Source organism: Scyliorhinus torazame, chromosome 5 (assembly GCF_047496885.1).
Source record: "Scyliorhinus torazame isolate Kashiwa2021f chromosome 5, sScyTor2.1, whole genome shotgun sequence".
In the NCBI taxonomy this organism is placed as follows: domain Eukaryota; kingdom Metazoa; phylum Chordata; class Chondrichthyes; order Carcharhiniformes; family Scyliorhinidae; genus Scyliorhinus; species Scyliorhinus torazame.
This window is the reverse complement of record NC_092711.1, coordinates 110,262,031-110,289,757: the sequence shown is the minus strand read 5'-3', so window position 1 is coordinate 110,289,757 and position 27,727 is coordinate 110,262,031. Positions and strand designations below refer to the sequence as shown.

General features: G+C 46.0%; 1 long non-coding RNA gene across 2 annotated transcripts; it reads right to left on the bottom strand.

Moving 5' to 3' along the window:
• Positions 1–219: 219 nt before the first annotated feature.
• Positions 220–26,412, bottom strand: LOC140421672 (uncharacterized). Of its 2 annotated transcripts, none has more exons than XR_011946983.1 (3): positions 26,311–26,412; positions 25,714–25,771; positions 220–992 (listed from the first exon to the last, which is right to left on the bottom strand). It is a non-coding gene; the product is annotated as an uncharacterized lncRNA (long non-coding RNA). The 2 variants fall into 2 exon arrangements; XR_011946984.1 differs by lacking the exon at positions 220–992 and adding an exon at positions 1,048–1,642.
• Between the last annotated feature and the right edge of the window lie 1,315 nt (positions 26,413–27,727).

Sequence of the window (27,727 nt, the reverse complement as noted above, 5' to 3'; positions counted from 1 at the left end):
TGTCACAAGTAAGCTTCGAATGACGTTACTGTGAAAAGCCCCTAGTCTGTTCGGGGAGGCTGGTACGGGAATTGAACCGTGCTGCTGGCCTGCCTTGGTCTGCGTTCAAAGCCAGCGATTTAGTCCTGAGCTAAACCAGACCCTAAACCCACACAAACACGGGGAGAATATGCAAACTCCACACGGACAGTGACCCAGAACCGGGATCAAACCTGGGACCTCGTCGCCGTGAGGCCGCAGTGCTAACCCACTGTGCCACCGTGACCCCAAGATTTGACCCCAAGTTGAGTTTCTGACCCCATATCCACACCATCACTAATACCAGATATTTGAATCTCCACAACGTCACCTGTGTCCATCCCCACACCAGCTCATTTGCTGCTTTTATTTTGTGTAATAACCTTTGATGTGGCACCTTGGGAAATACCTTCTGGAAATCCAGATAAAGTACATCTACAGGTTCCCCTTTATTGACATCCCTTGTTACTTCCTCAGAGAACCTTGATAAATTAGTCAGTCACGATTGACTTCCTGAACTCCATTTTCAAACACTGTCAAAGAAAATTCAAATCTCCTCTACCCCTCTGGCTCCTTTGCCAATTACCTTAGAGGGACTCACTTTCTGTTAAAGAGCTTGTCAACCTCTCTCACCCACTTTCCCAAAAGTGAATAAATTTATTCAGGAAAAGTCCAACAAATTCAAATATTTTCCTGTTATAAGTTTATTGATGAAACAGAAACATGGTTAAAAAAAAAAAAACAGAAAATTACTTGAGGATCAAAGACAACCAGAGTAACAGGATGTTCACAATGTTCTGGGTCCCAAATGGTTCCCCTTTGGCTTCTCTGTACCCTGTTCTCGTGACTCCCTGCTTTGGACACGGGGCACTGGACCCTGGGGGTCGCATCACCGTCAGCCCCGGTCACCCTCCCCTGAACCCTGATTGGTTGGAGGTGCAGTTCTCAGTCAGTCTTCCAGCACCTTCCTGTCTCTATTCTGAAAAATGAAATGAAAATCGTTTATTGTCACATAATAGCAGTAGCTTCAAATGAAGTTACTGGGAAAAGCCCCTAGTCGCCACATTCCGACGCCTGTTCGGGGAGGCTGGTACGGGAATTGAACCGTGCTGCTGGCCTGCCCTGGTTTGCTTTAAAAGCCAGCTCTTTAGCCCGGTGCTAAATCAGCCCCTATTAGCGACGCCCATGGCAGTTTCCCACCTGGGGAACAAGCCCCGTTATTCTCAGCTAAATTCTGCCCTCAGCTCCATCACCTGGCTGTCATTGACACGAGCAATAGAGACTGAAAGGTGCCCGAGGCTCAAATAGGAATACAAAACCTGTGGATTCGGATCTTCGTAAAGGTCAGCAACTTCTTGGAAAAAATCAAATTCCCAGTCAACAAATTAAAGGATCACATGACGGGACTTTTAATACAACAAACAAACAAACAAACTAGAAGCTACTTAAACTCAGAAACCTACACATTAAACTTTAAATTAGAACTTTGCCCTTTTACATAACCTACAATCACACTCCAAGATTATAGTTACTCTGTCCTGGAAGTTGAAACTTAATTGTCTCAGGAACTGTCCAAAGTGATCATTCATTCCCGAGGATTTACTTCCGTTCTTCGACCAAGACACTGAGGGAAAAAAGGGAGAATAGAATGTGAACTGGCAAAATACATAAAAATGGACTGTCAAAGCTTCTGTGGCTACGTAAAAAGGAAACATTTTGCTCAGACAAAAGGTTTGTCCGTTCCAGATAGAGTCAGGAGAATTTAGAATGAGGAATAGAGATTTCTACAGCCACCTCGTTCAACTCTCTGGGATGTGGATCATCAGCTTTTGGGGATTTATTCACTTTCAACCCCATTAATTTCTCCAGTGCTACTTTTTCACCAATACTAATCTCTGCCAGTCCCTTGGTTCTCTGGTGTTTTGGGGACAATTTCTGCATCTTCCTCTGTGAAGACAGACACACATTGTTTAGTTTATCTGCCATTTCCTTGCTCCCCATTATAAACTCTCCTGTCTCTGCCTGGAATGGACCCACATTGGTCTTTGCTAATCTTTTCCTTTTCACATTTCTGGAGAAGCTTTTCCAGTCGGTTTTTATGTTTCTCGCCAGTTTGCTCTCATCAGTTTCTTGGTCCTCCTTTGCTGAATTCTAATGGATCTCATGGAATCTTTAACTTTTCTTGTTAGCCACGGTTACATCACTTTTCCTGTTGGATTTTTGTTCCTTAAAGGAATCTATATTTGTTGTATATATGTGAAATAAAAGTCGCAAAAATCCCAGAGGACCATAAGCTGCTCTCCCCTTTGACAGAGAGAGAGCTGACTGGAGGTGATTTAACCTGAGGGTCAGCACACCTCATAGAACATAGAACATTTCAGCGCAGTACAGGCTCTTCGGCCCTCGATGTTGCGCCGACCTGTGAAACCACTCTAAAGCCCATCTACACTATTCCCTTATCGCCCATATGTCTATCCGATGACCATTTGAATGCCCTTAGTGTTGGCGAGTCCACAACTGTTGCAGGCAGGGCATTCCACGCCCTTGCTACTCTCTGAGTAAAGAACCTACCTCTGACATCTGACTTGTATCTATCTCCCCTCAATTTAAAGCTATGTCCCCTCATGCGAGACATCACCATCCGAGGAAAAAGGCTCTCGCTGTCCACCATATCCAATCCAATCCAATATATCTTTCCTGAGGTTTGGTGCCCAGCCTTTCCTCATAAGATCTTCCCTCCATACCAGGCAACATTCTGGTAAATCTCCTCTGCACCCTTTCCAATGCTACCACATCCTTCCTATAATGCGGCGACCAGAATTGCACGCTATACTCCAAATGTGGCTGCACCAGAGTTTTGTACAGCTGCAACATGACCTCATGGCTCCGAAACATCCTTCCGCACTGTCCTCAACCAGGCGAGGGGCCTGGTTGTGAAGGCGGGGCCTTCATGAATAAACTCAGCCAGAACGGGAGTTGAATCTTCACTATTGGCTTTGCTCTGCATCACAAACCAGCCGTCCAGCCAACTGAGCTAACTGACCCTCTGATAAATATGTAATAATTCCTTAAATATTAGGTATTCCCTGTACCAATCAGTTTCCCAGTCCACCTCAGACAACTTGCCCCTCGTACCCTGATAGTTTTCTTCTGTGAGGAACGTACAGATAACTTAAACAAAAGAACCATGTAACCACCAGGGCCCATCTCCATGGTAACGTGGCATGCTTTGCGGGGTTCCAAACAGAAATGGCAACTAAATATCTTCAAACTTCCAAACACCCTTTCACTCTGTGATCCTTGTGCAATTTGAAGCCAGGTATTAGCAACAAGGCTCAAAGATCATCAGCCCACTGGAGGCAAAGTGGTGAGACCGGCCAGTCCAGCAGAAAGAAACCCTCTGACCATCCCCACTGACTACCTGTCCGAATGAACAAAATGCAGTCCTGGGTGTAGGGCGGAAACAATAACAGCAGAATCCAACCCCTGTAATCGATTGTGAAATTGTTGGCGTCACAGCAGGTCCGATGAAACATGCAATCCCGTCTCACATTGAGAGTTGGACGGCGTCTCCCCAGTGTGGCCTCGCTGGTGTGTCCGCAGGTGAGATAACTGAGTGAATCCCTTCCCACACAGAGAGCATGGGAACGGCCTCTCTCCAGTGTGAACTCGCTGGTGTGACTGCAGGTTTGATACTCGAGTAAATCCTTTCCCACACAGAGAGCAGGTGAATGGCCTCTCCCCAGTGTGAACTCGCTGGTGTCTCTGCAGGTGAGATAATTGAGTAAATCCTTTCCCACACTGAGAGCAGGTGAATGGCCTCTCCTCAGTGTGAACTCGCTGGTGTCTCTGCAGATTGGATAACTGAGTAAATCCCTTCCCACACTGGGAGCAGGTGAATGATCTCTCCCCAGTGTGAACTCGCTGGTGTCTCTGCAGATTGGATAACTGAGTAAATCCCTTCCCACACTGGGAGCAGGTGAATGATCTCTCCCCAGTGTGAACTCGCTGGTGTGTCTGCAGCGTAGATAACCGAGTAAATCCTTTCCCACACCGAGAGCAGGTGAGTGGCTTCTCCCCAGTGTGAACTCGCTGGTGTGCCTGCAGGCTGGAGAACTGAGTAAATCCCTTCCCACACTTTGAGCAGGTGAATGGCCTCTCCCCAGTGTGACTGCGTCGATGAATCTCCAGCTGAGATGGGACTCTGAATCCCTTCCCACAGGCCCCACATTTCCACGGTTTCTCCATGTTTTGGGTCTCCCACGTCTCTCCAGGCTGGGCCTTGTCCACAACAAGGGTACGGTCTCTCCCCGCTCTGAATGCCGTTATGTTTTTGAGGCTGAGTAACTGGTTAAAGCTCTTTCCACAGTTAGTTCACTGGAACACTCTCACTCGGGCGTGTGTTGTGTGGGTCTCGGTGCTTTTCCAGTCAGACTGATGGTTGAAATGTTTAGCTGACAGTTTGGGTAAAGATTTCTCCTTCTAGATTGAAAGCCCGATAAACATTCAGGTTCCAAGGAAGGAAGTGACTGTCAGATCGAGACGTGACGTTTGAGATTTCTGTCTGTAATTCCTCCTAGTCTAATATCCTGTAAAAACAATTTACAAAATTCATCACTGTCAGTACAGGTTAGAAATTCAGAACAGATAATTCTAGTTCCGATGGAACATGTTTTCCTCTCTTATTCCCCGAAAGCTGTAAATCACCATCCCACACACTCTCCCTCCATTCTCACTCTGCTGTATCTAATATTCACCGTCCTAATTCTCCTGAAGGTGCTGATTCATGTTGATTTACAGATCCAAGCTCACTGCTTCCTGTCCAGGAGGTCACAACAAATATGAGCTGCAGTCGGCCATTCGGCCCATCGAACCTGAACCATTCAATGGGATGATTGGCCGATCTACCTCAGCATCATTTTCCCACACTATCCCCATATCCCCCAACATCTTCAATGTCTGGAAACCTATCAATCTGGGGGGGGGGGAATGTGATACAGGTGCGGGAGTAGCTGGTTTTCCACAGGTTCTGGTGCCACTCACCTATAATCTGTCGATTATCCGGAGAGCCCGCCACTCGTCTCCCTATTCCTTGAATTCATATTTGTCATCATGTCCCTGGAAGACGTCAGAGTTTGGTCTGGTAGGATTATGCCGGAAAAAGTGAATAAATCAGTGATAAAACAGCGCAGGTGGATTCAGCGGGGTGGAGCCACCTTTTCAGCATGGTGGCCTGACCCTCAGGAGGTCTCTCGACTCCGCGCTCTCCGGGGCTCTGGCAGGCGGCGAAAATGATAACTGCTGACATTGTCCGTGTTACTGACCAGAGGCGGAGTGTGCTGACTCAATATCTGTGAGCTCATGAGGCCCAGCTGCAAAACGCTGTGAAGAGGCTCGATGATCCAGAGGAGAGAATCCTGAACGTTCAGCAAGATGCCTCCTCGACGGAGGCAAGAATTCAATCCTTTGAAAACCAGCCGAGTGGCTGGCGGAGGTCCTGGAGGACCGAGGGTCGGAGAAAGAACATCCGAGTCGTCGGCCTGTCAGAAGGTGTGGAGGGTAAGGCTCCCGTTAGGTTCTTCGGGGACCGGCTGCCACGTTTTCTCAGCTGGATGTGAAGCCTGAGTGTTCCAAATTAGAAAGAGTGCATCATATCCTGTCTCTGAGACTGAGGGATAGTTTTCATCCCAGGCCTGTTGTCATTCACTTCCACAACTTGAAAGATCGGCAGAAGGTCCTGGAGACGGTTACGGTGAGGTGGCGTCCGGCTCCAGGAGGGAGTGAGGATTCGGGACTTTTCGGCAGCAACACAAACGAAGCGTCGCGACGTCGATGAAGTTCAAAGGCAGCTCAAGGCTGTGGGGAGTGAATTATGTCAGGCTTTATCCTGCTCCCGAAAAACGGTATCCAACAACTCCGTCAAGTCTTTCAATAATCCAATTAATGCCTTGACCTTCATTAAATCCATGAAGGGCAAGGATCTGGAGGGACGGTTTGCAGTTCGGACTAACTCAGGTTCTAATCCGGACTCTTTCCCTGTCATGGTGTTGTCGGAATTTCAGAATCACAGGAATACCCATAGGGACAGGAGTAGGCCATTCAGCCCCTCGAGTCTGTCCTGCCATTTAGTGAGATCAGGCTGATCTGTGACCTAACTCCATATCTCTGAATATCTTTGCTCAACAAAACTCTACCTCAGATTTAAACTTATGTTGGATGATCAGCCATGATCGTGATGAATGGTGGAGCAGGCTCGAAGGGCCAAAAGGCCTCCTCCTATCTTCTATGTATCTATGTTAACAACTCATCCAGCTTCACCTGCTGTTTGTGGGAGAGAGTTCCAAACCTCTCCCATCCGTGTGTGAAGTTCTTCCTAACATCTCTCCTGAACGGTCCAGCCCTGATTTTTAGACAATGATCCCCAGCTTTAGAATCTCCAACCAGTGGAAATAGTTTATCTTCATCGACCCTGTCTTTCCCTGTTAATATCTTAAGAGATATTTAACCTTCTAAATTCTTGCGAAAACAGGCCTAATTTGTGTCATCTCTCCTGGTAATTTAACCCCTGTAATCCAGGTATTGTGGGGTATTGTTTGATTGAACCTGTGTTGCATTCCCTCCAAGTGCAAAATATCCTTCCAACGGTGTTGTGCCCAGAACTGTTTACAGCCCCCAAGTGGGGTCTTCCCAGGGTTTTGTCCAACTGCAGCATAACTTGTCCAATCTCCAATCCTCCAGATATAAATGCCAGCATTTCATTAGCCTTTTTTATTAATTTCTGCACTTGTTTGTGGCATTTTAAGGATCTGAAGAGGTAGAATTCCGAACAGACTTCAGAAGATACAAAATGGATGCTGCCTGATATAAAATGGACTCAGTTTAAAGACATTAAATGTGCTGACTTACGCAAAAGACATTTGCACAACAAACTGACCTTTGAGTTATAAGTTATTATCATACTTCTCCGTTGTTCAACTGCTATCATACAAAGAGTTCCAACCACAAACCGCGATGAAGGCAGATGTTCAGTAAAAAGGCAACTGCCCGTACCGGATGTTGCAACGCAGTGTCTGTCATAGTATCTGCTAAGTAAATTAGCAGAAGTTGGCCTCGATTTCTTGCTGTTTCCTATTGCAAAATGACTAATGCATCTGCCTAACGAACTGACTCATGATCAACTGTCAACTTTGTTTACTCATGTGTATAAAGGCTAAGTCCCAAACACAATCGAGGAGAAGTTGGCAACCCCCTGTCTGAGGGTATAGGGCTTCTCCCAGAGCTCTGTCATTTAATAAAGCATTTCTCTCACTGAATAGTCTACAGTCTAGTTTCTACGGGTTATTTTTCCCACAACAGATCTATGCACCTTCACCCCCCAGTCTCTTCGACATCCACTGTGCCAAACCTCTTTCCACCTAGAAAGTGCTCTGTTCCATTCGCTTTTGGTCCAAAATGTATAACCTCACACTTGCTTACATTGAATTCCATTTGCCACAAATTTGCCCATTCACCGAGTCTGTCAATATCTTCTTGCAATTCTATGCCATCATCTAGGCTGTCTGCGATGCCACCGAACTTGAATGTTTTGATGTGCCAGGTGTTCATCCAGGTACTGTTTTAAAAATGTGAGGCAACCCGCTTCTACCACCCTCCCAGGCAGTGCGTTCCAAATCATCACCACCCTCTGGGTAAAAAGGCTTTTAACTCCGAACCCCCCGAAACCTTCTGCCCTTCACCATGAGCTCATCTCCCCTTCTGACTGACCTTCAACAGAGGGGAACAGCTGCTCCCTATCCACCCTGTCCAAGCCCCTAATAATTTTGTACAGCCCTAATAATCTTGCACACCTCCATCAGATTTCCCTCCCCCCACCCCCAATCTTCTCAGCTCCAATGGAAACAACCCAAGCCTAAAGGATAATCCAGAAAATTACAAGCCAGTGAGCCTTACGTCAGTGGTAGGGAAATTATTGGAGAGAATTCTTCGAGACAGGATTTGCTCCCATTTGGAAGCAAGTGGATGTATTAGCGAGAGGCAGAATGGTTTGTGAAGGGGAGGTCGTGTGTCACTAACTTGATCGGGTTTTTCGAGGAAGTGACGAAGAAGATTGATGAAGATCGGGCAGTGGATGTTGTCCACATGGACTTCAGTGAGGCCTTTGACAAGGTCCATCATGGCAGACTGGGAGAGAAGGTGAAGTTGTACAGGATCAGAGATGGCAAGATGGATACAGGACTGGCTCGGTCATAGAAGACAGAGGGTAGCAGTGGAAGGGTGCTTTTCTGAATGGATGGTTGTAATTTGTGGTGTTTTGCAGGGATCAGTGCTGGGACCTTTGCTGTTTGTAGCATATATAAATTATTTGGAGCAAAATGGAACCGGTCTGATTAGTAAGTTTGCAGATCACACAATTGTTGATGGAATTGCAGATAGCGATGAGGACTGTCAGAGGATACAGCAGGATATAGATCGGTTGGAGACTTGGGTGGAGAGATGGCAGATTGAGTTTAAACCAGACAATGTGAGGTAATGCATTTTGGAAGGTCTAATACAGGTGGAAATATACAACAAATGGCAGAACCCTTTTGAGTATTGACAGGCAGAGAGATCTGGGTGTACAGGTCCACAGGTCATTGAAAGTGACAACGCAGGTGGAGAAGGTAGTCAAGAAGCCATACGGCATGCTTGCCTTCATCGGCCAGGGCATTGAGTCTAAAAATTGGCAAGTCATGTAGCAGCTGCATAGAACCTTAGTTAGGCCACACTTGGAATATAGTGTTCAATTCTGGTCGCCACACATACTTCCAGAAGGATGTGGAGGCTTTGGAGAGGGTACAGAAGAGGTTTACCAGGATGTTGCCTATTATGGAGGGCATTAACTATGAGGAGGGGTTGGATAAACTCGGTTTGTTCTCACTGGAACGACAGAAGTTGAGGGGCAACCTGATAGATATCTACAAAATTATGAGGGGCATAGAGTGGATAGTCAGAAGCTTTTTCCCAGGGGTGGAAGAGTCAATTGCTAGGAAGCAGAGGTTTAAGTTGCGAGGGGCAAAGTTTAGAGGAGATGTGCAAGGGGAACCTTTTGACACAGAGGGTACTGGGTGCCTGGAACTCACTGCTGGAGGTGGTGGTGGAAGCAGGTACAATAGTGACGTTTAAGGGGCATCTTGATAAATACATGAATAGGATGGGAATAACGTAATATGGACCACGGAAGAGTGGAAGGTTTTAAGTTAGATGGGCCACATGGCCAGCACAGGCTTGGGAAGGCCGAAGGGCCTGTTCCTGTGCTGTACATTTATTTGTTCTTTGTTTGTTCTATCCAACATCTCTTCATAACTCAAATAATCCATCCCAGGCAACATCCTGGCGAATCTCCTCTGCACCACCAGTTCAATCATATCCTTCCTCTAATGTGGTGACCAGAACTGCTCACAGTAATGTCTCATATGTCATTTTCACCACCCTATTAACCTGCCCTTCCACGTTCACAGATCTTTGGACAAACAAATCAAGGTCCCTTTGTTCCTCAGAACATCCCAGTGTCACGCTGTTCATTGAATACTTTGTTGTCACATTACCCCTTCCAAAATGTGTCACCTCACACTTTTTAGGGTTAAGTTTCATTTGCCACTTATCCGCCCATTTGACCAACCCGTCAGTATCTTCCTGTAACCCAAGACACTCAACCTCACTGTTAACCACCCGGCCAATCTTTGTGTCACCACAAAGCACTGATCCGACCCCCCACATAGCCGTCCATGTTGTTTGTATCAATGCTGAATAATAGGGGACCCAGCACAGATCCCTGTGGGATGCCACTGGTCACTGGCTTCCAGTCACTAAAGCAGTCGTCACCCTCTGTCTCCTACATCTAAGTCAATTTTGAATCCACCTGCTCAATTTCAAGTCTCTCATGTGGGATCTTGTCAAAGGCTTTGCTGAAATCCATGTAAACTACATCAACTGCACTGCCCCCATCTGCACACCTGGTCACATGCTCAAAAAATGCAATCAAATTTGTTAGGCATGACCTCCCTCTGACAAAGTCATGCTGACTATCCTAATCAAACCTCTCCAAGTGGAGATAGAGTCCATCAGAATTTTCTCCAATAGTTTCCCTACCAGTGACGTGAGACTCACTGGTCTGCAGTTCCCTGGCTTATCTCTACAACCTTTTTAAACAGTGGGACCACATTAGCTGTTCTCAAATCCCCTGGCAATTCCCCTCGTGGCCAGAGAGGAATTAAAACTTTGGGTCAGAGCCGCTGCATTCTCTCCCTCACCTCCCACAGCATCCTGGGAAACAATTCATCCAGATCTAGTAATCTAATAATCTTATAGGCGGCATGGTAGCACAGTGGTTAGCACTGCTGCTTCACAGCAGCAAGGACCTGGGTTCGATTCCCAGCTTAGGTCACTGTCTGTGCGGAGTCTGCACGTTCTCCCCGTGTCTGCCTGGGTTTCCTCCGGGTGCGACGGTTTCCTCCCACAAGTCCCGAAAGACGAGCTTGTTACGTGAATTGGATATTCTGAATTCTCCCTGTGTACCCGAACAGGTGCCGGAGTGTGGCGACTACGGGATTTTCACAATAACTGGCAGTGTTTATGTAAGCCTCCTTGTGACAATAATAAAGATTATGAATGGGCCGAAGGGTCTCTTTCCGTGCTGTAAAACTCTATGACTCTAAAGATAGAGGTGGGAGAGGGAGGGAGGGAATGAGAAGGACTTTACAGAGAAACTGCCAAAGCCACAACATTCACCAGCTCTAAGGACACACCTTAGCTCCCTTTCCAATCTGAAAGCAGCCTGAGCTGGATTTACATTCCCCTTAATTGATCATTGCTGGGTGATAATCCTGTACTTCCTCACCTCACACCACTGTGACAGCACCTTCACTACACAGACTGCAGCAACTGACCAAACATCACCTTCCCAGTTATTCCTGAAGGCACCGCCTTCCCAACCTGGCTCCTTGCCTGAGGTGTGGTGATCCTCAGGTCACATCACCGCCGGTCAGCTCTCTCCCGGGACCAGGACCTGGTTCACAGCCGCCAACTTGGGGAGGCAGAGCGCATGCGCTGGCGTCTTGGTGATACTGCAGCTAGTGGGCGGGGCCTGAAGGTTTCTGATCCCAGCCGGGTCCTAGTGCCGGTCAAACACCTGCATTGCAACTGGTTTTTAAAAAGTTTCACCCACGCCTGGGCTGAAGCTGATGTTTGTGGACTGGAGGCGTCTCTGGATTACGTAGACATTCAGTGTGAGGCTGCAGCCTCTGTATAGCTACCTGAAGAGGGTGAGACAGCGTTTGATTACAATTCGTGGTCCTTTCCAGTCCATTATCAGGATGTTTGTGTGATATTTTCTTACCCTCTGGGTGATCTTTCTTTATTTAAAATACATTTCAGCAGCAGGCTTACTGGTAATTTTTAAAGGAAAGGTTATTTATTATCACACTATTTCCCTGGATGTTTGAACATCTCAGTCTCTCGTCTCTTTCACACTCACTGGCACATACACAGAAATTAGGTACAGATCAAGTTGAAGCTGGAATGATGAAAATGGAATGTAGACTAATCTTTATATCGCTGCAGGCCTGTTGTCTTCTTGTTCAGCTGATCATTTAGTTGGAGTGAAGGGTTTTTAGAAACAAATAATTCTCATGAGGCTCTGAAGCTTTTTGTAGATGAATAGCCAGGAGGTTGGTTCTCAGGTGGACCTGGAAGCTGGATTAAGTTCAGTACTGTGGCTGCACTGGGAGACATTCAGCTCTGCTGTTTCAACTGGTTCCTGGTGCTTCAGATACTTCTCACACACACATTTGTTCAGAGTTTATTGTACTGCATCCCTGACAATTAACTGCAGGGTTAAAACTCTCAGACCCAGAACACCCGGATACAATAGCAGTTTACGATGCTCACTCACGCTTATCTCTGTCCCAATTCGAGCTCATTCTCCAGTGTTCAATACGGCATTTGGAGACTAATACTCCAGAGATTTCATATTCCTCAAATGCTGGTTCATCCTGACACAACGAGACATTTAAACTTCACATGTGGTTGCAACGTTTCCTTATTCAGATCCGTGTTTAACTAAATATTGGTCACAGAATCTATTATTACCCACAGTTTAATGTCCAATTCTTTTCAACAGTTACATTATATTTCCCATACCTGAGAGAGGATCAGAAACGTACAACTAATCGTCTGCATAAAGGGGCACTCTATGTTCCTCCCCCTCTCCCCTCTCAATCCTTTCCATTTCACTGACGATCCAAGCGCAATGGCCAACCGTTCAATCGCTCGCGCAAACAATAGTGGAGACAGCAGGCATCCCTGTCTTGTACCCGTGTAGTCAGAAATATCCTGAGCTCACAGCATTGGTCCGGACACTAGCCATAGGAATTATATCGCAGTTTCACCTAGGAAATAAAAGTACGCCCAAACCCAAATCACCCAGACCTCGAAGAAGTAGCTGCCCTCCACACGGTCAACGGCCTTCTCCAGATCCATGGAGATGGTTACCTCCGGCACCTGCTCCATAGGGGGCGACATGACCACATTCAAAAGCCTGCTGATGTTGGACGATAACTGTGGCCCCTGACAAACCCTGTCTGGTCCTCAGAGATCACTTCTGGTGTGCACTCCTCAAACATTTTGCCAGAATCTTAGCTGGTGTTTTCACATCAGTATTGATTCATCAGGGATGAGAGAAATCAGGCCCAACTTCTGTGTGGCCGGCAGCATCCCCCTCAGCAGAGAGTCATTGAACATTCCCAGTAAGTACGGCACCAACAAGGCCGCAAACTGTTTGTAAAATTCCACCGGAAAACCATCTGGCCCCAGGGCTTTCCCCGATTGCTAGGAACGAATACAGTCAATAACTTCCTCCAACCCCATTGCTCATCACTCTATCTACCACTGGGAAGTCCAATCCATCTAAACATTGTCCCGTCTCCGAGCCATCCTCCAGTGGTTCAAACTTGTATAGCCCTCAATGAATAACCTCAAAAGCTCCATTAATCTTATCCGGGGCAGTAACCAGCTCTCCCCCCCTCATCTTTAACCTGAGCTGTTCCCTGTGTGGCTGCCTGCCGTCTCAATTGGTGAGCCAATAATCAACTGGCTTTATCCCCATACTCATAAAATGCTCCTCGCAAACTGTAAAGCTGGCTCACCGCATTCCCCGTCGATTCAAACTCAAACATCATTTGTACATCTTTCTCTCTGCCAAAAACTCTGCCTTAGGGGCCGTGGATTACTGCCGATCCACCTCCAACATTAAATCTACCAACCTCTGCCTTTCAGCCCTGCCAGCCTTATCCATGAGGGAGATTTTATTTTAATATTTTGAAGCGAGTTGTTCTGATCTGCCTGAAAGCAGATTCAATGGTATCTTTCCAAACATAAATACTTGAAAGGGAATAATTTGCAGGGCTGTGGGGAAGAGCAGAGCAGTTAGATGAATTTGTCTTTTCAAAGAGAAAGCAGGAGGAATTTTGGGCCAAACAGACTCCTCCTTCAGCGTGTGCATCTGAGCCTCCTGCCTTTATGCAGGTTAAAAGGGACAGATTTCATTGCAGCCTCTTCCCTGTATATGTATTGTAAGAGAAGTGTTTCTCGTTCGCTCTGAGTGACTGATGTAACCGGTTGGAGGCCCATTTCCCACTCAGTCCTCCAGCACCTTCCTGTCTCTCTATTAGTGCGATGCCCATGGCAGTTTCCCAACTTGGGTGCAGGCCCTGTTATTCTCCTCCAAATGCAGCCCTCAGCTCCGTCGCCTGGTTGTCATTGACACGAGCAATAGAGTCAAAAAGGTGCGCGAGTCTCAGTCGAAAACTGTGGCTCTAAACCAATGCTCTCACATTTGTTGAAGTTAAATCCATGTTATCTAGACTGGGGTCTTTATTATTAGATTTAGGCAAAAGTTGGGGGGTTTTAAAGGGTAACTTTCCCTTTCAAACTTTGTATTGTCTATTGTGTCAACCATGGCTCAGTGGGTAGCCCTCTCACCCTGAATCAGAAGGTTGTGGGATTAAATCCCAGTCCAGGAGCCCCGAGGACAAAAATGACATCCAATATTCCTCGTGCCAGCACTGAGGGAATGCTGCACTGTCGGAGGTTCCTTCTTGCAAATAAGATGTTCAACTGAAACCCCGTCTGCCCCTCTCCGGTCCTGTAAAAGTTCCCGTGTCCACTATTGTGAAGAGGAGTTGCGGGGGGGTGATCCCCGGTGTCCTGGCAAATATTTATCCCTCAATCAACATCACTAAAATCAGATCATCTGCTCATTATCACATTGCTATTTGTGGGATCTTGCTGTGTATAAATTTGCTGCTGTTTTTCCTACAACACACCAGTTACTACCCTTCAAAAGTACTCGATTGGCTGTAAAGCACTTTGGGATGTCCTGTGATTGTGAAAGGCGCTACAGAAATGCAAGTTTTAAAATCGAAGATTGATGTTATCTGATCTTCTTATCTATAACTTAATTGATCTCAGCCACCCCCAACATACCATTGAATAAATTCACTTTGTTTCACTGTTCCAGTCACGTTTTTAACCAATTAAAGAAAAGGCAGAATTCTCTGTATAGTAAATTTAAAATGTTTATTAAAAGAAAAAGGTTTACTGAACGACTTGAAGACATTGACGTTTACAACTTCATGCAGGTGATCAGTCTGTGGAAGCGTAACCCTCCCTGGCTCCTTCTTTGACAGTAATTTCCTTGGAACTCGGCCTCGAGTCTTCAGTACTTGGCCAGCAAGGAAGTCCTTTGGAACGTCGACCTTTATCCCCAAAGTGGCCAAACAGGGGCTGGTTTAGCACACTGGGCTAAATCGCTGGCTTTTAAAGCAGACCAAGCAGGCCAGCAGCACGGTTCAATTCCCGTACCAGCCTCCCCGAACAGGTGCCGGAATGTGGCGACTAGGGGCTTTTCACAGTAACTTCATTGAAGCCTACTTGTGACAATAAGTGATTTTCATTTTCATTTCATTACCTCATGTCAGAGTTGGGCATGTGGTAACATGACCACTGGTCAATTGGGCACCAGTATAATTTAATTTGATCTCCAATTACTGATACCACCTTCTCTCATTAACTTTGACAGGAATACAATCAAACTGTTTCATACTATCCCTTTACCTGATTCTGCACAATTCTTTATTCATACAGTTTCGAATGTTGAGGCTAATCAGGGCTGGAAGGTCTCTCTTGCCGGTACATTTATCCTCATTGCCCACACACAGCAATTAAGCTTTTACAATTTTACAGCAAATAAAACTCAATCCTTGACTATAACTACTGATTCATTCATTGCTACTATTTTGACCACTTTATGAGTTCCATCCTTAATAATAATAATCATTTGTCACAAATAGTCTTCAAATGAAGTTACTGTGAAAAGCCCCTAGTCGCCACATTCCGGCGCCTGTTCGGGGAGGCTGGAACGGGAATTGAACCTGCGCTGCTGGTCTTGTTCTGTATTACAAGCCAGCCGTCTGAGCCCACTGTGCTAAACCAGCCCGTGTGCTAAACCAGCCCCTTTGATCGAATGGAATATTTCCATTTCCAAGGGATTGATCATCGATTTCAGGAAGCGTAGCACGACACACACTCCCGGTTGCATCAATGGCTCAGAAGTGGAGATGGTCGATAGCTTTAAGTTCCTGGGGGTCACTGTGATCAACAGTCTGTCCTGATCCACTCACGTTGATGCAACAGTCAAGAAAGCCCAACAACGTCTCTACTTCCTACGGGAGCTAAAGAAAATTGGCATGGCTGCATCGACTCTCACAAACTTCTGCAGATGTTCGATAGAGAGCATCCTATCCAGCTGCATCACAGCTTGGTATGGCAACTGCTCGGTCCAAGATCGCAAGAAACTGCAGAGTGTGGTGAACTCAGCCCAACGAATCACACAAGCTTACCACCACCACATTGATTCTGTATGCACCTCCCGCTGCCTCAGGAAGGCAGACAGCATTATCAGAGACCCCTCCCACCCAGGCATTGCCTTCTTCCAGACCCTTCCATCAGGCAGAAGGTACAGAAGTCTGAAGACCCGCACATCCAGACATAGGAACAGCGTCTTCCCCACAGCTATTAGACTCCTCAACAACTCCCCCTCGGTCTGATCTGTTTCCTTCAAAAACGCTGTTCACGACGTCCTATGCTGCTCTTGCTCATGTATTTGCTTTGTTTGGCCCCTTGTTCCGCACTGCAACCAATCACTGTTTATCGATGTACCAATTGTCAATGTTCTCTGTCGATTATTCTTTGTGCCTACTATGTACGTACTGTGTACGTTCCCTCGGCCGCAGAAAAATACTTTTCACTGTACTTCCGTACATGCGACAATAAATCAAATCAATCAAACATTTAACTTTTCTTGTTTGCCATGTTTGAATCACTTTTCCTGTTGGAATTTTGTTCCTTAATAAAATCTAGATTTGGTGTATTTTTGTGAAATAAAAATCACAAAATACCCAGAGGACCACAGGCTGTTTTTCTCCTTTGAGAGAGAAAGTGAGAGAGCGCGAGCGAGCTGACTGGCGGTGATTTAACCTGAGGGTCACCACACCTCAGGCGGGGGGTAATGCTGATAAGGCCGGGCCTTCATGGCTAACCTCAACCGGTGTGGGAGTCGAACCGCGCTGTTAGCCTCGCTCTGTGTCACGAACCAGCCGTCCAGCCAACTGAGCTAACCGACCCCCTGGTAAACATGTAATAATTCCTCAAATATTTGCTATTCCCTGTCTCCCATCAGTTTCCCAGTCCATCTCAGACAACTTGCCCTTCAAACCCGGATAGTTTTCTTGTGTCAGTAACACCCAGAAAAGTGAGTAACACCCAGAGATTTTGTTTTTTAAATTTAGAATACCCAATTCTTTTTTTCCAATTAAGAAGCAATTTACCGTGGCCAATTCACCTACCCCGGGTTTCGGGGGCGAGACCCACTCAGACACGGGGAGAATGTGCAAACTCCACACGGACAGTGACCTGGATCGCTGGGTATATCCAGATCAATTAAACAAAACAAATGTAACTACCAGGACCCATTTCCATGGCAACGTGGCACGTTTTGGGTGGGGGGTGGGGCTGTTCCAAGGTGAAGTGGGAAATAAATATCTTCAAACTTCCAAACACCCTTTCACTCTGTGATCCTTGTGCAATTTGAAGTCAGGTATTAGCAACAAGGCTCAAAGAGCATCTGCCCACTGGAGGCAAAATGGTGAGACCTACCAGTCCAGCAGAAAGAAACCCTCCGACCATCCCCACTGACCACCTGTCAGAATGAACAAAATGCAGTCCTGGATGTAGAGCAGAAACAATAACAGCAGAATCCAACCTCTGGAATCGATTGTGAAATTGTTGGTGTCACAGCAGATGCAATGAAACATGCAATCCCGTCTCACAGTGAGAGGTGGACGGCGTCTCCCCAGTGTGAACTCGCTGGTGTCTCTGCAGGTTGGGTAACTGAGTAAATCCTTTCCCACACTGAGAGCAGGTGAATGGCCTCTCCCCAGTGTGAACGCGCTGGTGTCGCTGCAGGTTGGATAAATGAGGAAATCCTTTCCCACACTGAGAACAGATGAATGGCCTCTCCCCAGTGTGAACTCGCTGGTGTCTCCGCAGGGTGGATAACTGAGTGAATCCCTTCCCACACTGGGAGCAGGTGAATGGCTTCTCGCTAGTGTGAATTCGCTGATGTGACTGCAGGGTGGATGAATCAATGAATCCTTTCCCACACTGAGAGCAGGTGAATGGCCTCTCCCCAGTGTGAACTCGCTGGTGTCTCTTCAGGTTGGATAAATTACTGAATCCCACCCCACACTGAGAGCAGGTGAATGGCCTCTCCCCAGTGTGAACACGCTGGTGTGACCTCAGGTTGGATAAATTACTGAATCCCACCCCACACTGAGAGCAGGTGAATGGCCTCTCCCCAGTGTGAATTAGCTGGTGTCTCTGCAGGGTGGATAACCGAGTAAATCCGTTCTCACACTGAGTGCAGGTGAACGGCCTCTCCCCAGTGTGACTGCGTCGATGAATCTCCAGCTTCGATGGGACTCTGAATCCCTTCCCACAGTCCCCACATTTCCACCGTTTCTCCATGTTTTGGGTCTCCTCCCGTCGCTCCAGGTTCGACAATCAGTTCAGAATACGGGTAGGGTCTCTCCTCGCTGTAAATGGTGTGATGTTTTTTCAGGCTGTGTAACTAGTTAAAGCTCTTTCCACAGTCAGTTCACTGGAAAACTCTCCCTCGGGTGTGTTTTGTGTGGGTCTCGGTGTTTTTTCAGTCACACTGATGTTTCCACGGTCAGTTCACTGGAACACTCTCACTCGGGTGTGTGTTGTGTGGGTCTCGGTGCTTTTCCTGTCACGCTGATGTTTGAAATCTTTAGCTGACAGTTCGGGAAAACATTTCACCTTCTAGATTCAAAGGCGGGAGATATTGAGGTTCCAGGGAAGGGAGTGACTGTCAGATCGAGACTTGACTATTGAGATTTCTGTCTGTAATTCCTTCTCATCTAATATCCTGTAAAAACAATTTACAAAACTCATCACTGTCAGTATAGGATAGAAACTTAGAACAGACAATTCTAGTTTCTACGTCACATTTTTCCTCTCTCTTATTCCCCGAAAGCTGTAAATCTCCATCCCACACAATCTCCCTCCATTCTCACTCTGCTTATCTAATATTCACCCTCTCTAGTCTCCTGAAGCTGCTGATTCAGGCTGATTTACAGATCCAAGCTCACAGCTTCCTGACCAGGAGATCGCAACAAATATGAGCTGCAGTTGGCCATTCGGCCCATCGAGCCTGCTGAACTATTCAATGGGATCATTGGCTGATCTACCACAGCACCGTTTTCCCACACTATCCATCATATCCCTCGACATCTTCAATATCTACAGGAGCGACATAGAGAACCAAGTGGAGTGGCGTAGCAACAACAATCTCTCCCTAAATGTCAGCAAAACTAAAGAGCTGATCATTGACTTCAGGAAGCAAAGTATCGTACACACCCCTGTCTGCATCAATGGTGCGAGGTGGAGATGGTTGACAGCTTCAAATTCCTAGGTGTGCACATCACCAAAAATCTGTCCTGGTTCACTCATGTCGACTCTACGACCAGGAAAGCATAACAGTGTCTATACTTTCTCAGGAAACTAAGGAAATTCAGCATGTCCACATTAACTCTTACCAACTTTTACAGATGCACCATAGAAAGCATCCTATCTGGCTGTATCACAGCCTGGTATGGCAACTGCTTGGTCCAAGATTGTAAGAACCTACAGAGAATCGTGAACACAGCCCAGACCATCACACGAACCTGCTTCCCATCCACTGACTCTGTCTACACCTCCCGCTGCCTAAGGAAAGCAGGCAGTATAATCAAAGACACCTCCCATCCGGGTTATTCTCTCTTCCAACTTCTCCCATCAGAGAAAAGTCTGAGAACACACGGTGACAGGGTCAACAACAGTTTCTTCCCCGTTGTTACCAGACTCCTGAATGATCCTCTTATGGACTGAACTGATCTCTTCACACATCTTCTCTACTGAGTAGTAATGCACTCTGTATGCTCACCCCTTGCCTGTGCATTTATGTAGGTCCTATGTTTTTTTTCACGTATGGAACGATCTTTATGGACTGTACACAGAACAATATTTTTCACTGTACCCCGGTACATGTGACAATAAATAAAATAAATCAATCAATAATCTCTCATTGTAACCTAACCCCTGTAGTTCAGGTATCGTGGCATATCGTTTTAGTAAACCTATATTGCACTCCCTCCAAGGCCATCTTCCCGAAGGTGTGGTGCTCAGAATGGCTCACAGTTCTCCAAGTGGGGTCTTACCAGGGTTTTGTATAACTGCAGCATAACCTCTGTGACTTTATACTCCAATCCTCTAGATATAAATGCTAGCGTTCCTTTTTGATTATTTTCTGCACTTATCCATGGCATTTTAAGGATATGTGCACCTTCGACAGCCACTGTACTCAATCTCTTTCCATTTAGAAAGTCCTCTGTTTTATTATTTTTTGGATCAAAACGGATAACCTCACACTTGATTACATTGAACTCCATCTGCCACAAATTTGCCCATTCACCTGGTCTGTCAATATCTCCGTGCAATTTTATGCCATCGTCTGGGCTGTCAACAATGCCACCTAACATTGTATCAATAGCAACAGTGAAGAGGCCTTTCGCCCATCAAGTCTGCCCGAGTCAGAATCCAGGAGGGAGATAGAGAACCTAGTGGAGTGGTGCAGTGACAACTATCAATCCCTCAATGCCAGCAAAACTAAAGAGTTGGTAATTGACTTCAGGAAGCAAAGTACTGTACACACCCCTGTCAGCATCAACGGGGCCGAGGTGGAGATGGTTAGCAGTTTCAAATTCCTTGGGGTACACTTCTCCTAAAATCACCTGGTCCACCCACATCGACGCTACCACCAAGAAAGCACAGCAGCGCCTATATTTCCTCAAGAAACTAAGGAAACTATCTGGCTGCATCACAGCCTGGTATGGCAACTTTTCGGCCCAAGACCATAAGAAACTTCAGAGAGTCGTGAACACAGCCCAGTCCATCACACAAAGCTGCCTCCCATCCATTGACTCCATCTACACCTCCCGCTGCCTGGGGAAAGTGGGCAGCATAATCTGCCACCCGGCTTACTCAATCTTCCAACTTCTTCCATCGGGCAGGAGATACAAAGGTCTGAGAACACGCACGAACAGACTCAAAAGCAGCTTCTTCCCCGCTGTTGCCAGACTCCTAAATGACCCTCTTATGGACTGACCTGATTAACTACACCCTTTGTATGCTTCACCCGATGCCGGTGTTTATGTAGTTACATTGTATACCTTGTGTTGCCCTATTATGTATTTTCTTTTATTCCCTTTTATTTTCATGTACTTAATGATCTGTTGAGCTGCTCGCAGAAAAATACTTTTCACTGTACCTCGGTACACGTGACAATAAACAAAATCCAAATCCAACACTGACACACGAAAAACGCCTGACCCACCTACCTAACCCCATTTGCCAGCAGTTGATCCATAGCCTTGAATGTTATGACGTGCCAGTCTTCATCCAGGTACTTTTTAAAGGATGTGAGGCAACCCGCCTCTACCACCCTCCCAGGCAGTGCATTCCAGATTGTCACCACCCTCTGGGTGAAAAGGTTTTTCCTCAAAACCCCCTGCCCCTCACCATGAACTTGTGTCCACTTGTGACTGACCCTTCAACTGAGGCGAACAGCTGCTCCCTACCCACCCTGTCCATGGCCATCATAATCGTGTCCACCTCGATCTGGTCGCCTTTCAGTCTTCTCTGCTCCAATGAAAATAACCCACGCCTATCTGAAGGAATCTTTAATTTATAGGAATCTTAACCTGTCGAACCACGCCAAGTTTGGGGGAAGCTTAGTTGATGAATCAAGTCCTGGCGCAATACGACAAGTTGTAAGATTTGTACTATTTGTAGACTGTGTTAAGTTGTTCGATTCCTTGTATTATTCGACTGTGCATAGTTGAAGGAATTTATATCATCTCTGCTATTCGGTGACCAGTAGCACTTTGCGAATACTGGAACTCAGCAGAAATTTGCAGTATAAACTCCTCAGGTGCCAAAAAGAATTGTTTTATTTGTAGTCGCTTGATTACAATTTGAAAGTCATTTAAAAGGCAATTCGTAGACAATTCAAAGCTTTCAGAGAATTACAGACATTATCTTTCTTTGCTTAGGCAGACAGCTCGAAAGTAACTTTTAAAAGGTCAAAGTCTGGCAATGAAACATGAAGAGAGAGAGAAAGTGTTGAATCCCAAATTTCTTTATCCGTCAGTCTGGCCTCAATAAAAGTCGAGATGGATTTGCAGGTATAACATTAGTTATTTTATTCAGCTTGCAAGCTACCTAGTCCACAGTGATACAGATAACATGTTGCTCTCTGCAGCCCCGGGAACTAAGTGAACGTCCCAGACAAAGAGATCAGTACTGATACATTCAAATGGCATCAAGTTTCACATACTCGACACCCATAGGTCAGCCTATGTCCCTCCTGACTTGTTTGATCTATTCTGATTGGCTCACTTCCAATCCCTTTCTCCGGCCCCTATCAATGCAGCATCACTCTCATAGACACACCTCTTCCTGCTTTTTCCATGCGGTCTAAAATCCTTTGTCTCTACTTGCCAGAATCAAAGTGGCTTATTTCTACATTACATTAACTAATATCTCTAAAGTAACTATTTTATATCACATTCATCAAAAGCTAATCTTCAGCTAAACTCAAACTCAAAGTCAAAAGTGGACTAACATCACTGACACAGACTGTTAGACTGACAGAACCCCCAAAAGACATCTCTAAAATGGAGACTATAAAGGACAAAACTGACTAAACTAACAGAAAGACAAACTGACAGAACCCCCAAAAACAATAAAAACTAAAATGGAGACTATAAAGGACAAAACTGACTAAACTAACAGAAAGACAAACTGACAGAATCAAAGACAACACAGCACAACACACCCCCAAAGACAATACTCCCAAAGACAACACACAACACACTTTCAAAGACAATAAAACCTAAAAACTAAAAACAACCTAAAATGGCGGGGAGAAACTTTTTAGTTATACACTTTCATATCTGTCTTAAGTCGTCTAATTACACCCCAATATAATCCTAATTGGTTTGGGTTAGACTCAAACACATTTGATTTGATGGCAAGCCGTCCATCTTCAATGTGCAACATCAGCTTTTCTGACCCAGCTGTTATCTGCATTCTGAACAATGTTGCTGTGTATTCAGTCCCTGTCCTTGACAATTAGCACAAGCAGTGTCAAATTATCTTGCAACTGTGCTGTTTTAATGTCACACTGTCTTTGAAAATATGTATTTGCCAGAAAAACGTACCTCAGTAAAAGTGAATTATGCTGTATAAATGGGTATTTAAAACTGGGGCTCAACATTTATGCTTAAACAGCTATCTTTTACCTATACTAGTTGTATTCGAAATACCTGGCTTCTACACTATCCAATCTCGCTTCATAACTTAAATGTTCCATCCCAGGCAACATCCTCGTGAATCGCCTCTTCACCCCCTCCAGTGCAATCACATCCTTCCTGTAATGTGACGACCAGAACTGCACACAGTACACTAGCTAATAATAATAATGATAATCTTTATTAGTGTAACAAGTAGGCTTACATTAACCCTGCAATGAAGTTCCTGTGAAAATGTCCTCGTCACCACAGTCCGGCGCCTGTTCGGGGACACAGAGGGAGAATTCAGAATGTCCAATTCACCTAACAAGAAGCCGTTCCCCATTTAGAAAATAGTTTGCCGCGATTATTCCTTCCAAAGTGCATAACCTCACACTTTTCCATATTCTAATACATCTGCTACATCTTTGCTCACTCTCCTAACCTGTCCAAGTCCTTCTGCAGCCTTTTCGTTTCTTCAACACTACCTGTCCCTCTACACATCTTTCTAGCATCTACAAGCTTAGCAACAGTGCCCTCTGTACCTTCTTCCAGATCGTTAATGTATTGAATAGTTGTGGTCCCAACACTGACCCCTGTGGAACACCAATAGTCCCCGGCTGCCATCCTGAAATAGACCCCTTTATCTCCGCCTGTCAACTAATCCTCTAACCATTCCAGTACCTTGCCCCGAACACCATGGGCTCTTATCTTATTTAGCAGCCTGTTGTACGGCACCTTGTCAAAGGCCTTCTGGAAACCCAAATGGATCACATCCATTGGCTCTCCTTTGCCTAACTTCCTTTTTACCTCCTCAAAGAATTCTAACAGATTTGTCAGGCATGACCTCCCCTTGATGAAGCCGTGCTGACTCAGTCCTATTTCACAATGCACTTCCAAGAACTCCGTAATAATGGACTCTAAAATCTTATCAACAACCAAAGTCAGACTAACCGGCTGATAATTTCCCATCTTCTACCTCTTTCCTTTCTTAAACTGGGGTGTTACATTAGTCACTTCCCTGTCCCCTGGGAGCCCCTTGACTCCAGTGAATCCTGAAAGATCACCACCAATGGCTCCACAACCTCCGCAGTTATCTCCTTCGGTACCCTGGAGTGTAGTCCATCCGGTCTGGGTGATTTATCCATCTTCAGACCTTTCAGCTTCCCCAGCACCTTCTACTTAGTGATGGCCACTACACTCAACTCTGCCCCAGACTTTCTTTCCCCCGCTCCCAGTTTTCTCTTTCCCTCCCCTCTGTTGGATCGCCCTCCTTGCCCTTGAATATGGAGCATCTTGTGAAGGCACTGCTGGTAGTACTGCTCCAGTGCTTTTGAGGTGCCTGCTCTTGAGGTAGCCGTTTGAGGGTAGAAAGAGTGAGGGATAGCCAACAGCTCATGGAAAGCAATGGCATGCACGGTTTCATCAGCACTGCCAATACAATTGATGACCTAAGCAGTCAATGGCCCCACTCCACTGAGAGCAAAGTGTGGAGGGGAACTCATCAAGGACAGAGTGTCAGTCAGTGCTCACTGGAGGGAACATTCTGAAGAACCCCTCGACCGAGACTCTGTCTTTGGCTTTAACGTCCTCAAGTCCATTCCTCAGTATCCTATCTGACCCAGTCCCCGTGGTACCCAGATCTGGAGCGGAGTGAAAAAGCCATTCAACAGCTGAAAAACACCACGGCCTCTGGGGCAGAATGAATTCCTGCTGAAATTCTGAAGCATGGCGGGGGTACACTCCTGGCATAGCTACACAATCTCATATTCTTCACCTGGGAAGAAGGATGCATGCCGGGGATCTCAGTGACACTGTGACTATATTCAAGAGGGACAAGTCTGATTGTGGTAACTGCACAGGCGACTCCCTGCTGTCTGCCACACAGAAGATCATTGCCAGGATCCTCCTCAATGATCTCCTCTTCGTGGCCAAAGAGCTCCTTCCAGAGTCACAGTTAGGTTATCTCCCTTCACGAGGCACCAAAGACATGATCGACACTATTTGACAAACACAAGAAAAATATACGGAACAGCAGCAATCGCAGTTCTTTGTCTTTTCTGACCTCACAAAAATGCTTTACGCCGTCAAAGTGATGTTTTATTCAGTATGTTCTTCAAATTTGGTTGTCCTCAGAAATTGGCCACCATCCTCCGCCTGCACAATGATGACACACAATCCATGATCCTCATCAATGGAAATACCCCAGACACTATCTCAGTGAAGACTGGGATCAGACAAGGCTGTGTCACTGCACCAACCCTCTTCCCCTTCACGGTAACACAGTTGTTAGCACTGTTGCTTCACAGCACCAGGGACCTGGGTTTGATTCCCACTTAGGTCACTGTGCAGAGTCTGCATGTTCTCCCCGTGGGTCTCCCATAAGTCCCGAAAGATGTGAGGTGATTTGTAAGTTGAACTGGACATTCTGAATTTTCCCCCAATTTACCCAAACAGGCGCCGGAGTGTAGCAACTAGGGGATTTTCACAGTAACTTCATTGCAGTGTTAATATAAGCCTACTTGTGACAATAATAAAGATTGTTATTATGGTGTTCATAAACTCCAACCTTGTTAAAAGAAATTAAATTCTGAATAAAAATCAAGTGAAATCAATGTGTTAATCATAGTTAATCACTGCAGTGTTAATGTGAGCCTACTCATGACACAAATAAAAATTATGATCTCACCTCCGGCAAATTACCAGCGGGTGTGGAGATAATCGACAGGACAGGAAACCAACACCACCTTCAAAACAAAACCAGAATCAGTTGAACCTCAGACATTAAGCTCCAGTTTGCAGATGTCTGATCTGTTTGTTAAATCCATCCATCTCCCTTGATTCTATAACCATTAATACTCTTGTCTCACAAACTTCTGTCAATCTCAGTTTTTATAGTTTCTATTGACAGAATCTGAACAGAATTCCAGATTTCACTATATTTTCTGTGAAGTGATTTCTGACTTTGCTCCTGAACAGCCCAGTCTCAGTTAAACAAATAAATATCACTGATTTGGACATTTAAATGGTGACAATTGTTTTACTCTTAACTGGTTATGTAAAAGAATTTCAAAAACATAATAATTTGAGTAAAACTCTGCGGAAGCTGGAAATGTGAAGTGAAAACAGAAAGTTGTGGAAATCCTCAGCAGGTTTGGCAGCTTCTGTGAAGAGAGAAAGAGAGTTAACATTTCCAATGCAATCTGATTCTTCTTCAGAACTGAGTGTTTGCAGCATTGTGGGTTCATTTGCCAAACATACTGAATGTGAACTTTGTGGTTCTTACAGATATCTGGCTGTAAATCTGATTTCAGACCTTCCTCTGAACACTTTCCAACCTCAGCTCCAGCTCATTGTCCTTCACTAAAGACCCGGGTAGAGAATCGCCGCCACAAGATGGCGGCGGCCGCCGGGTGACCCGGGAGTTGTCACCGGGCAGGAAGTCCCGCCCACTCCCTCTTCCCTAACCAAGATGGCCGCCCCAGCGCTCTGCTCCAAGAACAAAAGACCCGCTTTCCACTCCCAAGATGGCGGCGGTCGCCGGTTTCCCCAGGGCCTGTGAGTGAGGAGGAAGCCCCGCCCACTCCCTCTTCCCATACTAAGATGGCCGTCTAAGCGCTCCGCTCCAAGAACAAAATACCTGACTCTCTTACCCAAGATGGCGGCCGGTAAATTCAGTGAAAATCCACACCCGGATTGCTCTCCTCCTATTGGTCACCAGCCACCGTCAATCACTCCCCAGCTGTTGTGAGCTGAGGCACGCGCAGTGCGGACATGAAGCTGGACTCAGGCGGGTGAGTGGAGGCCCCAAACCCCCAGTCTGCAGACAGGATTGGATTTGGATTGGATTTGTTTCTTGTCACGTGTACCGAGGTACAGTGAAAAGTATTTTTCTGAGAGCAGATCAAGAATTGGGGCTGGAGAACTGAACCCAGGCAGAGGAGAGGGAGGGAGAAAACTGGGAGTGGAGGAAAGAAATGGTGCAGATGGTGAGATGGGTTTGGATTTCAGCCCAGGGAGGAGGGAGAGTGTGTGGGACGGGGATTTACAGCTTTGGGGGAACAAGAGAGGAAAAATGTTCCAGAGAAACTAGAATTGTCTGTTCAGAATTTCTATCCTGGACTGACAGTGATGGCTTTTGTAAACTCCTTTTACAGGATATTAGAAGCGGAAGATTGGCTGACAGAAAACTCAAACCAAACATCAAGATCTGACAGAGTCACTCAATTCTTTCGAACCTGAATATCACAGTCTTTGAATGTGGAAGGAGTACTGTTTGTCTGTTCAGTTTGTGGGAAAAGATTTCAATTATCAGTGTGATTGGAAAAGCACAGAGACCCACACAGACAGTGAGTGTTCCAGTGAACTGACTGGAAAGAGCTTTAACCGATTACATAGACAGAAAAACCATCACACCATTCACAGTGGGGAGAAACCGTACATGTGTTCTGTGTGTGGACGAGAGTTCAACTTGTCATTCAACCTGGAGAGACACAAGGACACCGGCACCATGGAGAAACCGTGGAAATGTGGGGACTGTTGGAAGGGATTCAGTTACCCTTCTGAACTGGAAATGCATCGACGCAGTCACACTGGGGAGAGGCCATTCACCTGCTCCACCTGTGGGAAGGGATTCACTCAGACATCCAGCCTGCTGACACACCAGTATGTTCACACTGATCAGACACCTTTCAAATGTTCTG